We start from the raw sequence: 16,445 nt of genomic DNA, 5'->3' as shown, positions 1-16,445 counted from the left end.
ACCACTACCCCCTTCCCCCCCCCCCCCCCCCGCCTAGCTAACCTCAGCAGCCACAGTACCCCCCCTCCCTCTACCCCTCCCTCTCTGGTCTGAACCTCCCCACTCACTCCTCCTAAGGCTTTCTTAAGAACGTAACAGACACTCCGGTGATATTCCCCCACTCGCCTTATTTGGAAGCATGTTCTCATTTCCTTTTTTTTTGTTCTTAAAGGGACGGGTTGGAACGGAGAGAGAGGGATCTTGAGGAAAGGGAGAGAGAAAGGTCTTGACCATGTGTGTTCAGAAGAAAAGCATCATCGCTGAGATAACACACACCTGTCTGGAGAAGAACCTATGGCACCACAGACACACAGTGTATTATTCACAAAGAAATAAGCGTTGATAGGCGTAACAGATTAACGCTTGGTCTACTCACCACACATACAACTAAACATCTACAATTAGCAGTGTTATTTTATTATTTTATTTTTAAAGATTAACAACCCGAAACGTAAGTTTCAGTCTCTGTCTGAATAACACTGGGCTTGGGGATCTGTAAGCATTTTATTCAAGGCTTAGGGTTTCCTCCCTCACTGAGGAATGCTGAAATTGATGTTAATACCAGCGTTGGTTGGGGAGACATATTTATCATTCTACCGTGGATTAAAAAGAGCCAGACGGAAAAAGACCCAGCCAAGGAAGTGGGCTAGAATTTCTGTATGTGTGCACATATTATCTTCAAAAGGATTTACATTCAAGGCTATAAACTAAAACTCCAAATGAATACAATTACCCTACTTTCTAATTAAGATCTCTTTTATTACTGCTCGGTTGACCAACCTATGTGTATGTTTTGAATATTTGCTGTATTTTTTTTTTTAGAAGAGCAGCATCACTACTATAGTTTAGTAAGGTGATTTCCTCCCTGTGTCTGAAAATGGCTTTGTAACTAACTAAGCAGGTGGCCAACGGCTGTTTTTAACCGTTTGTCGGCACACGATGTGATGTGCTGTAAAGAAAGTGTGAGGATAGGTTGATTTCACCACACGTGACAGAAGGCAGCTGGGAACTACTGTCTCTGATGACTAGAGACAGAAAAACTCAGTCAGCTGGCAGCTACTGTCTCTGCACAGCAAATTCTCCAGTGTTAGTTCAACACTGTGCTTAGTGCTGACGCTGTTACACTTTGTCAGTGTTAGGGAATGAACACTTTCAGTGTTATGCAATAACACCTCCTGTAGTATTTTTAACCACTACACCAAGAGGTCCGTCCGTATATCTTGACAAGGTCACTCAGTGCTGAGTTAAGACATTACACTAATATTTGTATTTAAGTCTTTATTGTAAACATTTACAAAAACATCAGAACTCGAAGCAGACACTATCAATCTTTAATTAACATAACCACTTAAACTGGTACAACACTTCCACTCACGGGGAGCCAAAAATAACTAATTGAAAGCCACGCCTTCAACAAGCCTCACCTCCAATATAATTTCCCATTCTGCCTTGCTTTTTTGAGTGAATTGTAGGGTTACTACCCATGACTGTATTTGTTCGTGACAGAGACATGGTTGTTGAATTTATTCATTTTCAGTCTTGTGGACTTGACCATGTGAGTTTCTTACCATAGTGGTGTTAGGAATCTCCTGGTTTACAGGCCACATCAGGCCTGCAAGTCACGTTATGCAGACAGATCCAACAGTTGGAAATTGTATTCACCTGCAACATTCAGAATGACTGTCAGGGTTAGGAACACGGATAAAGGACACTACCTAAACCATTTAAACTAGAAAATCCATCTCCGTAACGGGTATAATAAATCTAACTAACTGATCGGATTAGTTTCAAATTATTTTATTATTATATATATTTTTTTAGTCAGTCCTGTTTTAAACTTCCTCATTAAAGATCTAATAGTAGAACGCACAAGGTGCCATTTCTAAATAGGGTAGTGCATCATCAGTTCCTCTTGTCATGTCAGTCATTGTAGACCTTAGAGAGATATTTATAACTTGTCAGAAAGGTCCAGATCAACTAGACCATGTCAATTGTTTTTTAGCCCATAGATATTGTTGTAATTTCTTTGTCACTCAAATATCACATGAATACACATTAGACATGGCAAAATGTGTAGAATTGCAAGAATATTAGCTTTAGGGTTAGGGTTAGGGTTAAAATAGACGTGGCGTGGGCACGTGTTTGCAAGGGGGCGGGGGGCATATTTCTACCATTGTGTACCTATTTAACATACATCCCCATGAAGATAATTAAGATAATTATTTCTCTATAGTACAGATCAAGGGACCCATGATGTGATTCTGTTACCGTAATACCTTCACCTACTGTAGTTCAATAAGCAAATAAAAATATATCAGACTCAAGGTGTCATGTTATAGCTAAAAGAAATGTCCACAGTTCTAGGTGATTTAATCACAATAAAGACAATGGATGTTCGTCAGGTCATCGAAAAAAACGGTGTCTTTATTGTGTGTCTGATCACCATGGGAGAATACCAGAGCTGCGGACATGATTTGTTTTTTCTTCGATACGTTCTTCTGTCCTGCACCTGATAAATTGGATGTGCATATCCCTGCAGACATCTCTGGGTTTTAATTCAGAGCAGATATTAAATATAGTTTTTAGAAAACTTGATAGAAAATTAAAAAACTGACAGAGATTTTACCGTAATTCTGTTACCAAGCTTTGCACTTGCACAGTTCTTCCAGTAAATGTGTGATTTTTTAAAACATTTTTTATACATTTTATCCTTTATTTAACTAGGCAAGTCAGTTAAGAACAAATTGGTATTTACAATAACGGCCTACCCAGGCCAAACTCTAACCCAGACAACGCTGGGCCAATTGTGCACCGCGCTATGGGACTCCCAGTCACAGCTGGTTGTGAATCAGCCTGGAATCAAACCAGGGTCTGTATTGACACCCCTAGCATTGAGATGCAGTGCCTTAGACTGCTGCGCCACTCGGGAGCCCGAAAATGTCTGTGTAAATTGTTCAAAGTAGTCCTTGTCCATAGAGTTGTATGGCTTGTTTAACTTTGAAATCAGTGGTTTTGGTTTGGCATCCATTTTAAAGTTAAAAATAATCATAGCGTAATTCCGTGAGCGTGGAATTGACTTACACGAACACTAACAGCTGCTCTGTCTAAAATTAAAGGGTGGTGAAATTATAGAACAGTGTTGTCACAACGGTAATAAAAAGTTGTTTTTGAGATTTTGTTTTAAGCCTATCCCAAAACTTAACCCTTACCTTAACCATTCAGAGTTAATGCCTAACCTTAACCATTCAGAGTTAATTCCTAACCTTAAGATTTCGGAGTTGATGTATAAACTTAAACTTAAACACGTCGGAATTTGACGTTTGGAACAACATATACATTTGATGTTTGAGAACCACAGATTAATGTCTAATTCTGACTTGAAACTGTGTGAGCTTGTTGAATATAGACTAATACCCCAGGGAATACAATTAATTCTGACTTGAAACTGTATGAGCTTGTTGAATATAGACTAATACCCCAGGGAATAAAATTAATTCTGACTTGAAACTGTATGAGCTTGTTGAATATAGACTAATACCCCAGGGAATAAAATTAAAAGAATGTAATGTTATGTTTGATAAATATGATAATAATGATGATGATGGTCAGAAAGGAAGACAAGGTACACCAACTATTGATGGTTAGGGTTTGGGTGAAAGTAAAGCAGAACACACACAGACACACACACACACACACACACACACACACACACACACACACACACACACACACACACACACACACACACACACACACACACACACACACACATTTACTCTCTGTATATCTGGTTACCCTGTAGTAGCATCTTAATAAATCACTAAGGTTCAAATCCCCCACACCTACTAAAATCGACATCAGTGAGACATGAGTCTATAGTTCATGTCCTGAGGGAATCTGTGACCCTCTAAAACACAGATTACGTTGTTGAGGGGAATCTTTGACAGCCATTGTAATGGATGGATGTGTACAGTGCATTTGGGAAGTATTCAGACCACTTTACTTTTTCCACATTTTGTGATGTTACAGCCTTATTCTAAAATGTATTACATATTCCCCCCCCCCTTACCAATCTACACACAATACCCCATAATGACAAAGCAACATTTTTTTTTAAATGTTTGCAAATGTATTAAAAACAAAAAACTGAAATGTCACATTTACATAAGTATTCAGACCCTTTACTCAGTACTTTGTTGAAGCTTGGCACACCTGTATTTGGGGAGTTTCTCCCATTCTTCTCTGCAGATCCTCTCAAGCTCTGTCAGGTTGGATGGGGAGCGTCGCTACACAGCTATTTTCAGGTCTCTCCAGAGATGTTCGATCAGGTTTAAGTCCGGACTCTGGCTGAGCCACTCAAGGACATTCAGAGACTTGCCCCGAAGCCACTCCTGTGTTGTCTTGGCTGTGTGCTTAGTGTCGTTGTTCTGTTGGAAGGTGAACCTTCACTCCAGTCTGAGGTCCTGAGTGCTCTGGAGCAGGTTTTCATCAAAGATCTCCCTGTACTTTTCTCCGTTCATCTTTCCTTGACCTGACCAGTCTCCCAGTCCCTGCCGCTAAAAAACATCCCCAAAGCATGATGCTGCCACTTCCATGCTTCACCGTAGGGATGGTATTGGCCAGGTGATGAGCGGTGCCTAGTTTCCTCCAGACGTGACGCTTGGCATTTGAGCCAAAGAGTTCAGTCTTGGTTTCATCAGGCCAGATAATCTTGTTTCTCATGGTCTGGGAGTCCTTTAGGTGCCTTTGTAAACTCCAAGCAGGCTGTCATGTGCCTTTTACTGAGTAGTGGCTTCCGTCTGGCCACTCTACCATAAAGGCCTGATTGGTGGAGTGCTGCAGAGATGGTTGTCTTTCTGGAAGGTTCTTCCATCTCCACAGAGGAACTCTAGAGTTCTGTCAGAGTGATCATCGGGTTTTTGGTCACCTCCCTGACCAAGGCCCTTCTCCCCTGATTGCTCAGTTTGGCCGGGCAGCCAGCTCTAGGAAGAGACTTGGTGGTTCCAAACTTCTTCCATTTAAGAATGATGGAGGCCACTATGTTCTTGGGGACCTTCAATGCTGCAGAATTCTTTTGGTACCCTTCCCCAGATCTGTGCATCGACACAATCCTGTCTCGGCGCTCTACGAACAATTCCTTCGACCTCATGGCTTGGTTTTTGCTCTGACATGCACTGTCAACTGTGGGACCTTCTATAAACAGCTGTGTGCCTTTCCAAATCCTGCCGATTCAATTGAATTTACCACAGGTGGGCTCCAATCAAGTTGTAGAAACATCTTAAGGATGATCAATGGAAACAGAATGCATCGGAGTTCAATTTCGAGTCTCATAGCAAAGGGTCTGAATACTTATGTAAATACTGTATTTCTGTTTTTTTCTTTTTAATAAAGTACAAACATTTCTAAAAACCCGCTTTCACTTTGTCATTATGGCGTATTGTGTGTAGATTGATTACATTTTTTAAAAATAAGGCTGTAACGTGACAAAATGTGGAAAAGGTGAAGGGGTATGAATACTTTCTAAATGCACTGTAGATTAATAAATGTGTTTACCCTCTCTCTCTCTCTCCCCCCCTCTCTCCCTCTCTCTCCCTCGCTCCCTCTCTCTCTCTCCCCCTCTCTCTCTCCCTCTCTTCCTCCCTCTCCCTCCCCCTCTCTCTTCCTCTCTCCCTCGCTCCCTCTCTCTCTTCCTCCCTCCCTCTCTCCCTCCATCTCTTCCCCCCTCTCTCCCTCTCCCTCCCTCCCTCTCTCCCTCCCTCTCTCCCTCCCTCTCTCCAGTCCAAAGGTTAGTGCTCCACAAACCTCCTCTGTCTTGGAATGGAACAGAGCAGCGCTGGAGTTTACTGCACAGTGAGCAATGAGCAGTATGGCAGTTCATAACTCTAGATTACAGTAACTCAAGTTTACAACAATACCTCAGAGGACATAACTGGTGACATAGCTGTAGCTATTATTTGGATCTTTGTGTGATGTGCTGAGTATTCAAGACAGTTCAAGTTTTCAAATGTTCAAAAGTTTCAGTTAATCTCTGTATTGATGTGCTTTCCGATTGTCATACAGTGATTCTACATCATCTGACATTGCTGTCAGAATGACAGCACACTCCTAGAAAAAAGGGATCCAAAAGGGTTCTTCAGCTGTTCCCTTTTTGTTTCCAGGCAGGGCCCTTTTGGGTTCCATGTAGAACCGTCTGTAGAAAGGGCTTAAATGGAACCCAAAAAGGTTCTACCTGGAACCAAAAAGGGTTCTTCAAATGGTTCTCCTATAGGGACAGACGAAGAACCCTTTTAGAACCCTTTTTTCTAGGAGTGTGCTGTCATTCTGACAGCAACTCTATTCTGAGTGAGTGTACAGCCAATATCAGAGATTTGTAACATGTAGTATGTACATTATGGGATATTGTATCACATTCCTACAGGATGGACAGAGAGTGAGAGAGGTGGGTGGACCCTTTTAGAGAGAGCGAGAGAGAGAGAGAGAGAGAAAGAGAGGGAGGGAAATAGGGAAGGAGAGGTTGGGAGGGAGAGAGAGAGAGAGAGAAGGAGGGAGGGAGGGAAATCCGAACCCTCCCACAGGAAATGCAGCTCAAATCCTCTTCTCCTTGTATGGTAAAAACTCCCCTAAAAGCAGCCAGGTCGCCTTGGGACCATGCAGTCCAGCCAAAGTACAGCTAAGTTTATACACAAATGCTATGGGAATGGATACACTGTGTGTATGTTTGTTTGTGTGTGCCACAGATCAGTTACATTTCAAGTTTCATAAAGTTGTTCTATCAACATGTTGATAGGTAAACACAAGAATACATAAAGGGTTATGACACCCCCCTACCAAACACATACACACACACACACACACACACACACACACACACACACACACACACACACACACACACACACACACACACACACACACACCCTACCAAACACACACACACACACACACACACACACACACCCCCCCTACCAAACACACACACACACACACACACGCACGCACGCACACACACACACACACACACACACACACACACACACACACACACACACACACACAAACACACACGCACACACACAAAAACACACACACACACACACACACGCATATACACAAACGCATATACACAAAAACACACACACACAAAAACACACACACACACACAAAAACACACACACACACACACACACATGCACGCACGCACGCACACACACACGCATGTACACACACACACAAAAACACCACACACAGGTTTGGGAACCCACTGGAACCTTTTATATTATCAGCCTCGGGATCAGGGGCCTCATTTCTGGAGCCCACCTCAGCCACTTTTGATGAAACACAGCCCTGTATCCCAGTTCTGATACAGCCCAGGACCGAACCAGGGTCTGTAGTGATGCCTCTAGCACTGAGACACAAAGGCTTAGACAGCTGCGCAACTTGGTAGTCCTCTCAGTAACACTTGCCCCCCTCTGCCACTTTTGATGAAACACAGCCCTTTCTCCTAAACCCAGGGTAGACCTCTAGTTTATAACTGTTAGAATGAAATGTACAGGGACTACATTCACCTGGGATGCACTTGCCACCGCTTTCCAGAGAGTCCTGGGTTAAGCCTGGACTAAAAGTTTCCTACAGCGTTTATACTAAAGCCCAGGCTAGACACGTTGTATTGTATTTCTATTCAGGACGGTCATTTCCCTCGGTAGAGGCCCTCCGTCCGTCATCATTCCAATCACTTCTATTCTGAGGCAATGGCGTAGGTTGGGAGAGCTTGAGACGGTGGATTAAAGCAGCATAGTGGTGAAATATCATCCTGTTCTTCTCCTCGTGTCTCCCTGAGGTAACTCAGGTTTCTATCCTATCTTAAGTGTGTGTGTGTCTGTCTGTTTTTCTGTCTGCCGTCTTTCCGCGTGTCAGTCAGGACCCAGCTTCAGCTCTGAAGTAAGCTAAAAAACTGACTGGGGACTGGCATAGGTCAACAGACACTTAATGTTGATGTTTACATTTTCGTCCAAGGTGCAGACAGAAGCAAGTTAGCTTACTCCAGAGGGCAATCAGTGTAAGTTCTCTCTGACCACTGACAGCTGGGCAGTAGGCTTTCACTAATTTCTCTGCCATCTCACTTGTGATATATAGACAACATGGCCCTCTAGCGGTCAGATGTGTTACTCTCCTTAACGTTTAAATCCAAGCGTTCTGTGATGACTGTGGTCAGCAGCAGAGGGCGATGTAGGATACAAGAGAAAACTAAGGACACAACATCCTCAAGTCAGTTTGCTCTCCAGACATCCCACTGTGTAGTTTGTCCAGTTGGATTCAGATTTCAATTGTAGTAACAGGACACTCATTAACATGTAGTAACAGGACACTCATCAACATGTAGCAACAGGACACTCATTAACATGTAGTAACAGGACACTCATCAACATGTAGCAACAGGACACTCATTAACATGTAGTAACAGGACACTCATCAACATGTAGCAACAGGACACTCATCAACATGTAGCAACAGGACACTCATTAACATGTAGTAACAGGACACTCATCAACATGTAGCAACAGGACACTCATCAACATGTAGTAACAGGACACTCATCAACATGTAGTAACAGGACACTCATCAACATGTAGCAACAGGACACTCATTAACATGTAGTAACAGGACACTCATCAACATGTAGCAACAGGACACTCATCAACATGTAGTAACAGGACACTCATCAACATGTAGCAACAGGACACTCATTAACATGTAGTAACAGGACACTCATCAATATGTCCAGTTGTATCTTGTCTCCTGCTCTATGTTTGTTTGCTGCTTTTGAGGACGTGTTGTGTTGTGTTGTATTGTGTTGGGTTGTGTTGTATTGTGTTGTGTTGTATTGTATTGTATTGTGCTGTATTGTGTTGTGTTGATTTGGGTTGATTTGGGTTGTGTTGGGGTTTGTTGTGTTGGGTTGTATTGTATTGTGTTGTGTTGTTGATTTGGGTTGTGTTGGGTTGTATTGGGGTTTGTTGTGTTGTGTTGTGTTGGGTTGGGTTGTGTTGTATTGTGCTGTGTTGGGTTGTATTGTGCTGTGTTGTGTTGTGTTGATTTGGGTTGTGTTGGGTTGTATTGGGTTGTGTTGTGTTTTGTTATGTTGTGTTGGGTTGTATTGTGTTGGGTTGTATTGTGTTGGGTTGTATTGGGGTGTGTTGGGTGGTGTTGGGTTGGGTTGGGTTATATTGTGTTGTGTTGTGTTGGTTGTTGTGTATTGATATTCTAGTTTTGTCCCTTTAGGGCACCTGTAACCCCCCCTTGCTTACCTACGTTAAAAACGCTTGGAATGTTCTTCCTGTAAAACGCATTAAACAATGCCCACGTTAATTTCTACTCCCGTCTCATGTCCTGTCCTTATATTAGTTGTATAAGTAATACAGTGTGCTATACAACATTGGTGTTACGGATACAGGTATCCTGCGTGTGTGTTTCTTTTCTCTCCTTCTCCCCTCACAGGTGACAATCCTCATTCCCCAATCAGTCATCAATCAGTCCCCAAACAGAAGACACCTGCTCCTCTTCCCTCAACCAATCACAGCCCCTTTCCCTTGGTTTAAAAACCCTGTCAGTTGTTTTCTCCCCAGATCACCTCCCTCCCTCCCTCTCTCCCTCCCTCCCTCCCTCCCTCCCTCCCTCCCTCCCTCCCTCCCTCCCTCCCTGGCTATTTTAATTTAATGTTCAAATTTGAGTTTGTATGTTGTAGTGTATCATGACAACTATAACGAATACATTCTCTATTGATCTTCACTTGACAAGGAAAGGGTTGCATATAGCGCAGGTTAATGTATGTAGCCTTCCTAACAAAATACATGAGGTTTTTAACTTGGTCAAGATAAATAATATTCATATTTTGGCCTTGACCGAAACGCATTTAGATGCATCTGTAAATGATGGGCAAATTAACATTCATGGATATAGTCTACTTAGAAGGGACAGGAATAGGAATGGTGGGGGTGTAGCACTGTACATTCAGAATCAGATACCTTTTAAGAGGAGGGATGACCTTAATGTATGTCAAGTAGAGGCACTATAGGCTCAAGTACATCTGCCTCACCAGGCAGCCATATTGGTAGGATGTGTGTATAGACCTCCTAGCTCTAAGGTGTCCTATTTGGATGACTTATGCTCTGGGTTTGACAAGGCCACAGATAGCAACAGAGATGTATTTATTTTGGGTGATTTTAATATAAATTGGAAGGATCACAATAATTTGAATAGAACAAAATTGATGAGATATGCGGAGAACTGTGGTTTGAAACAAATGGTTAATGATACTACTAGATCATCAATTAAGTTGGGTCATCGTTCAGACACATGCATTGATCTGATTTTCTGTAATATACCATCGCAATGCTTAAAAGCCAGATCAATGCCAGTGGGCTGGACAGACCATAATATTGTGACCATAACCATGAACACCAAGGTTCCAAAGAAACCCCCTAGGATTGTGGTCAAGAGAAATTTTAAAACATTTAATTATGAGCTATTTCTAAATGATTTGGCTGCTGTACCCTGGGAGCTGATTTATCTAGAGGATGATTTAAATCACGCTACAGAATGTTTTATTGATTTGCTCACTGAGGTTATGGACCATCATGCCCCTATAAGAAAGAGTACAGTTGGTGCACGTCCATCTCCATGGATTGATGATGAACTGGGTGAGGCTTTTTCTCAAAGAAATATGTTAAAAGTCTTAGCAGCCAAGTCAAAACTAGAAATTGATGAACAGAATTATAGAACATTTCGTAATTATGCAGTTAAATTGAATCGAAGGAAAAAAAAGTTATTTTTCAACAATGCTTTTATTGATTGTAAAAATGATTCTAAAAAGGTATGGAATACAGTTAAGGGTTTACTTGGTACATCTATCTCATCATGCCCATCTAGTGTGGAGGTTGACGGGAGAATAATAACAAAACCAGTTGATATTGCCAATCATTTTGCAGATTTTTTCACAAAGAAAATTAATTTACTGAGCAACAATGTAAACATACATTCTTCCAAACAAGCTATTGTCCAATGGATTGATGATCATATTATGAGCAACAAGATCTGCTCTTTTAGTCTGCAAACGGTGTCAGTGGAGGAGGTGTTAAACCTTTTGAAGTCATTACCTGATGGGAAATCTACAGGTTATGATCTTATGGACAATTTTTTGCTTCGCTGTGCTGCTCCCCAGATTGCAGGTCCACTGAGATACATATTTAATTGGTCACTGGAAAAGGGGATGTTTACAAATGTATGGAAGCATGCTAAACTTTGTCCTATTCCAAAAGACTGCAAAGAACCCGCTACTCCTGCCAATAGTCGACCAATTAGTCTACTCCCTACACTCAGTAAGATATTGGAGGGTATTGTGAGTAGACAAATATGGGAGTACATGGAAAATAATGATCTGATTACAGCCAATCAGCATGCTTATCGCAAAAATCATTCCACTACCACTGCATTGGTTGACATGACTGACCAGTGGCTCAATGCTATGGATAATGGCAAGTTTGTGGGGGTACTATTTTAGATTTCAGTGCAGCATTTGATTTAGTGGATCATGAGATAATTTTGACAAAATTAATGCATTATGGTTTTAAGGAGGTAGCATTGAATTGGGTACAGTCATATCTAACTGACAGGAAACAGTCCACCTATATCAATGGTTCATTTTCTTCCCCTCATGCTTTAAACTGTGGAATACCGCAGGGCAGCTGCCTTGGGCCACTTCTTTATTTAATATATACCAACGACCTTTCAGCTATGCCCTAGCTGAAACTCAAGCTACTATATTTGCAGATGATACTACAATTTATGCAGCAGGACGATCGGTTCAACAGGTACAGCAAGCTTTACAAGGAGATTTGGAGAATATTAGGGAGTGGGTTTGCCAGAATAAACTTGTTTTAAACACCAAAAAAACCAAAGTTATGTTGGTCTGTTCCACTAGGAAAAGGCCAAAACAGCATGGGATACAATTAAGTATGGGAGGAGTACAAATTGAAGAAGTGGTAGAAACCAAACTATTAGGAGTGCAGCTAGACAACTGCTTATCATGGTCATCTCAAATAACTAATCTATGTAAAAAAATTATTAAAACAGCATGCATAATCAGAAGGATAGCTAAATATTTACCAGGAAAAATTCTTAAGCAAATAACACAAGCTTTAATTGAGAGTCAAGTGAACTACTGTTCTGTGGTCTGGGGAAATGCATCATCAAGTGAAGTTAGGAGGCTGCAGATTGCACAGAACAAAGCAGCAAGGATTGTTTTACGGTGGAGATATGGTTTTTCTGTTGCAGTCATACGCAATGTTCTTGGTTGGTCATCAATCGACAAGATAATTGAAAAAAACATGCTTATTTTATTTCATAATATACATCATTTAAAACGGCCAAGTACAATTCACAACGGTATTCAGTTGGTAAGAGACAGACATTCCGTAAATACTAGGAATAGATTGTCCACCATCTATGCGTTATCCAGACAGAAAAGAGAAATAGGCAAAAGAACATTTCGATTTAGAGCAATAAAGAAATGGAATAAATTAACTGAGCAAACCCGAAACCTTTCAATATATACATTTAAACATTATTTTAAAACAATTTAAATATAATACACAGAAATGTTGTGGGATTACAGTAGATGAAGAATTCATATTTTTTTGATTGATTATTTATTTTTATTACGTTAGTATATTATGCATGTTTGTAATAGTGTGTTATATGTGAAAATGTGTTCGTATATAAATTGTATTTTAATATTTAAGGACTCTTGGAAGATTAGTCCAAATGGGGACTAAAAGAGATCCAAATAAAATCAAATCAAATCTCTCTCTCTCTCCCCCCCCTCTCTCTCCCCCCTCTCTCTCTCCCCCTCTCTCTCTCCCTCTCTCTCTCTCTCTTCTCTCCCCGCCCTCTCTCCCTCCATCTCTTCCTCCCTCCCTCTCTCTCTCTCTCTCGATCTCTTTTGTTTTTGCAACTACATGTCACTTTGTCCATCCCACCTGTGAGTATTGTTTTTGTTAAAGTGTTGACTGTTTGTTTGTTGGTGGGAAAAGGGGGTACCAAGATAAGTCGCCCATGGGCATACATTACCCGTAGGAATACTTTGTCTAAGTACCCTAGTTAGAACTGGGCGGACCACCCACTGTATTTTTGGTTAGTTAGTTAGTTAGTTAGCTGTACTGAAGTAGACTAGTCTAGCTTAGGGGTGTTTTTGGATTATTGTTTCTTTCCTTGGGTCCAGCTCAGCCCCCTTTCCCACACCCCCATTACCGTGTGTTTAAAGAAATAAACCCTAAGAGTTTGACGGTAGATTTAAGTTGTCTGTGGTTTTTGTTCTCACTGTTCCTTTCCACTATTATAATTTGCATGTGTTATGTTACGGGTCTCGTCTCCATCCCCCCTAGACTGCAGGGCCAAAGGGATTCGTAACAGTTGTGTTGGGTTGGGTTAGGTTGTGTTGTGTTGTGTTGTGTTGTGTTATTTTGGGTTGGTTAGTGTTATTGCGTTATTTCATGGCTGGTTATCACATCTACATAAAAGTGTCAATACTCACAAAACCTACCACACGCTCTTTTTGACTGATGGCTGATACACGTAGTAGGACGTGACAGGCCTATGTGGCTTGTATGATTATTATGGTCATAATGCTTCTTGACAGTGTCATAAAGTGTATTTTCTACAAGTTATTTAAAATATGACGGAAAAAGCAAGACTGTAAAGAATTCATAACAACAACAAAGGATTTAAGAAACAAACTTTCAAACAAAAGGAAACTAATTAGAAAAAATGTCAGTTTTGACACTCTTATGTAGATGTCATAACCAGCCATAAAATAATGAAATATGTCACAACAGGTATAAATATATGGGTCATGATAGTATTATGACAGGTTATGTCAGCTGTTATGACATATTATGACACTGGATGTCAAGTAAACTGTAACCGAAAGAAAATATTACTTTTTTCTTCTTCTACCGTTTACTTTTTTCTTTCTACTTTTTCTACCTCATGCCTCTTTTCTACCTCATGCCTCTTTTCTACCTCATGCCTCTTTTCTACCTCATGCCTCTTTTCTACCTCATGCCTCTTTTCTACCTCATGCCTCTTTTCTACCTCATGCCTCTTTTCTACCTCATGCCTCTTTTCTACCTCATACCTCTTTTCTACCTCATGCCTGTTGCTGGTATCTGAATAGTGAATGTTTTTATGGTCACATATCCTTCTGGCGAGAATGGAGCTGTAACCGCTGTACATGTTTAGCTGCTTGTAAAAGGGCTGAAACGTGCTTTCAGTCATAATGTCAGCAAAGCCCAATCTCTCACGTTTTCACATCAAATAAGGGTTTCAACTTGTGAATGACTTAAAACACATCTTGCAAAAGTATGTGAGATTCATTTTGTTGACCTCTATTAATTCAGATCAGCCTCATTGAGATGCGTAAATCATCTGATTTGTAAGAGGGATAACGTTACAAGAGACACGTCATTCAGCCCATATGGGGTGTAGACATAGTCAATGAGTTTAGTGAAAGGTTTAAAGAGTTTGGTTCAGAGATGTTCTGTCTCTATCTAAAGGTTTGGAGAGCCCGTCCTGCCACTGTCACGTCCTGACCATAGAAAGCTGTTATTTTCTATGGTAGAGTAGGTCAGGGCGTGACAGGTTTTTTTTCTTCTAGTTTAGATTTTCTATGTTGTTATGTTCTAGTTTTTGTATTTCTATGTTGTTTTTTGGCATGATCTCCAATTAGAGGCAGCTGGTCATCGTTGTCTCTAATTGGAGATCATACTTAAGTAGTTGTTTTTCCCACCTGGGTTTGTGGGAGATTGTTTTTGAGTTAGTGTATGTTTCAACTCTTTGTCACGGTTTGTTTTTGTTCTTTAGTTTATTGGTGTATCTTGCATAGTTTCACAGTTCAATAAAATATGTGGAACGATACACACGCTGCACTTTGGTCTGCTCCTTCCGGCAAACGACGTGACATCCACCCTCTAGGGATGCCACTTGGCGTTCCACCTTGGCGGATGCCTGGTTCACTGGGGTGCCGGCGGTGAAAGTTGACGATGAGGGCCGGGTACAAGATGTCTTTAGCGGGAACCCAACACCTCTCTTCCGGGCCATAACCCTCCCAGTCAACCAGGTACTGGAAACCCCTGCCCCGTGGTCGAACCCTCAGGAGGCCTGTCACCGTGTATGCTGGCTGGCCATTGATGACACAGGGGGAGGGATGGGCCTAGAAACAGAAGACAAGGAGCAGTCAGACATGGTTTTGACTCTAGACACAGAAAAGGAAGGAAAAATACAGAGGGTACGGGACAACAGAGGACAAACAGCAGAGGGGTTAATGATCTTGGGTGGGGGGGACAGGTCTCGGCTTCAGGGGGTGTAGCAGCGGGGCTACAGCGGTGTGCCAGCACTTCTGGCTTGACCTTCTTGGATACCGGTCGGTGATGCGGAAGCGAAGTGGCCAGGCCCTTACTGAACCCCTCCCGGAGGTCCTGGTACTCTGCGGTGCTGGCGGAGAGGTCCGGGGCAATTTCCAAGCCCCCAAGAAGACGTCCCGCTGCAGGCAGAGCTGACTTCAGTGTGGCAGGACGGGCTCCAGTCCACAATGGCACCAGTAGCCCAGTCAGTGGAGTGATTGTGTCGCTGGAGCCAAGAGAACCCCAATACCACAGGAACCTGCGGAGACTCAACCAGCAGGAACTGGATCGTCTCCATATGGTTCCCCAACACTCGTAGGTTGACGGTGGTGGTCTGGTGGGTGACCCGGCCTATAGAGCGCCTGTCCAGCTCTGTAACACCAATGGGAATGGGGAGGGGTTGAGGGGGGATGCCCAGCTTGGACACCAGGGTAACGTCCATGAGACTCACATCGGCCCCCGAGTCCATGAGTACCTGGAGAGCCTTGGACTGGTCGCCACACAGCAGGGTGGCATGGAGAGGGGGGAGAGTAAGGGGAGAAGAACAATTATCTTTAAGACCCACCAGTGAACTCACTCCAACGAATGAACTAGGTATCTTTAAGGGACAGGTAGACACAAAATGGCAGTACCGCAATACAGACAACTCTGGGTCTCAAATCTGCATCCCTGAGAGGATCCAAGCTTCCCCTATTCCTTCCAAGAGCCTCCGGAGACAGCCTAGCGCTGTCGAGCTGCATCGGCTCGGGAAGAGGTGAATCGGCAGTCTCCGGAGGCTCTTGGAGGGACTCGGGTAAGCTCGGATCCTCTCGGGGATGTAGACACCGGGGACTTCCGGAGTTCATTAGCTGCAAGGTGGGATCCCTGAGTGAGCAATTGGGATCGCAATCAGACCTCGTCTCCCTCAACGTTCCCGTAGCCGACCATCGATCCGGATGGTTAACGTTCTCG

Source organism: Salmo trutta, chromosome 21 (assembly GCF_901001165.1).
Source record: "Salmo trutta chromosome 21, fSalTru1.1, whole genome shotgun sequence".
Lineage (NCBI taxonomy): Eukaryota > Metazoa > Chordata > Actinopteri > Salmoniformes > Salmonidae > Salmo > Salmo trutta.
This window is presented reverse-complemented; position numbering follows the sequence as displayed.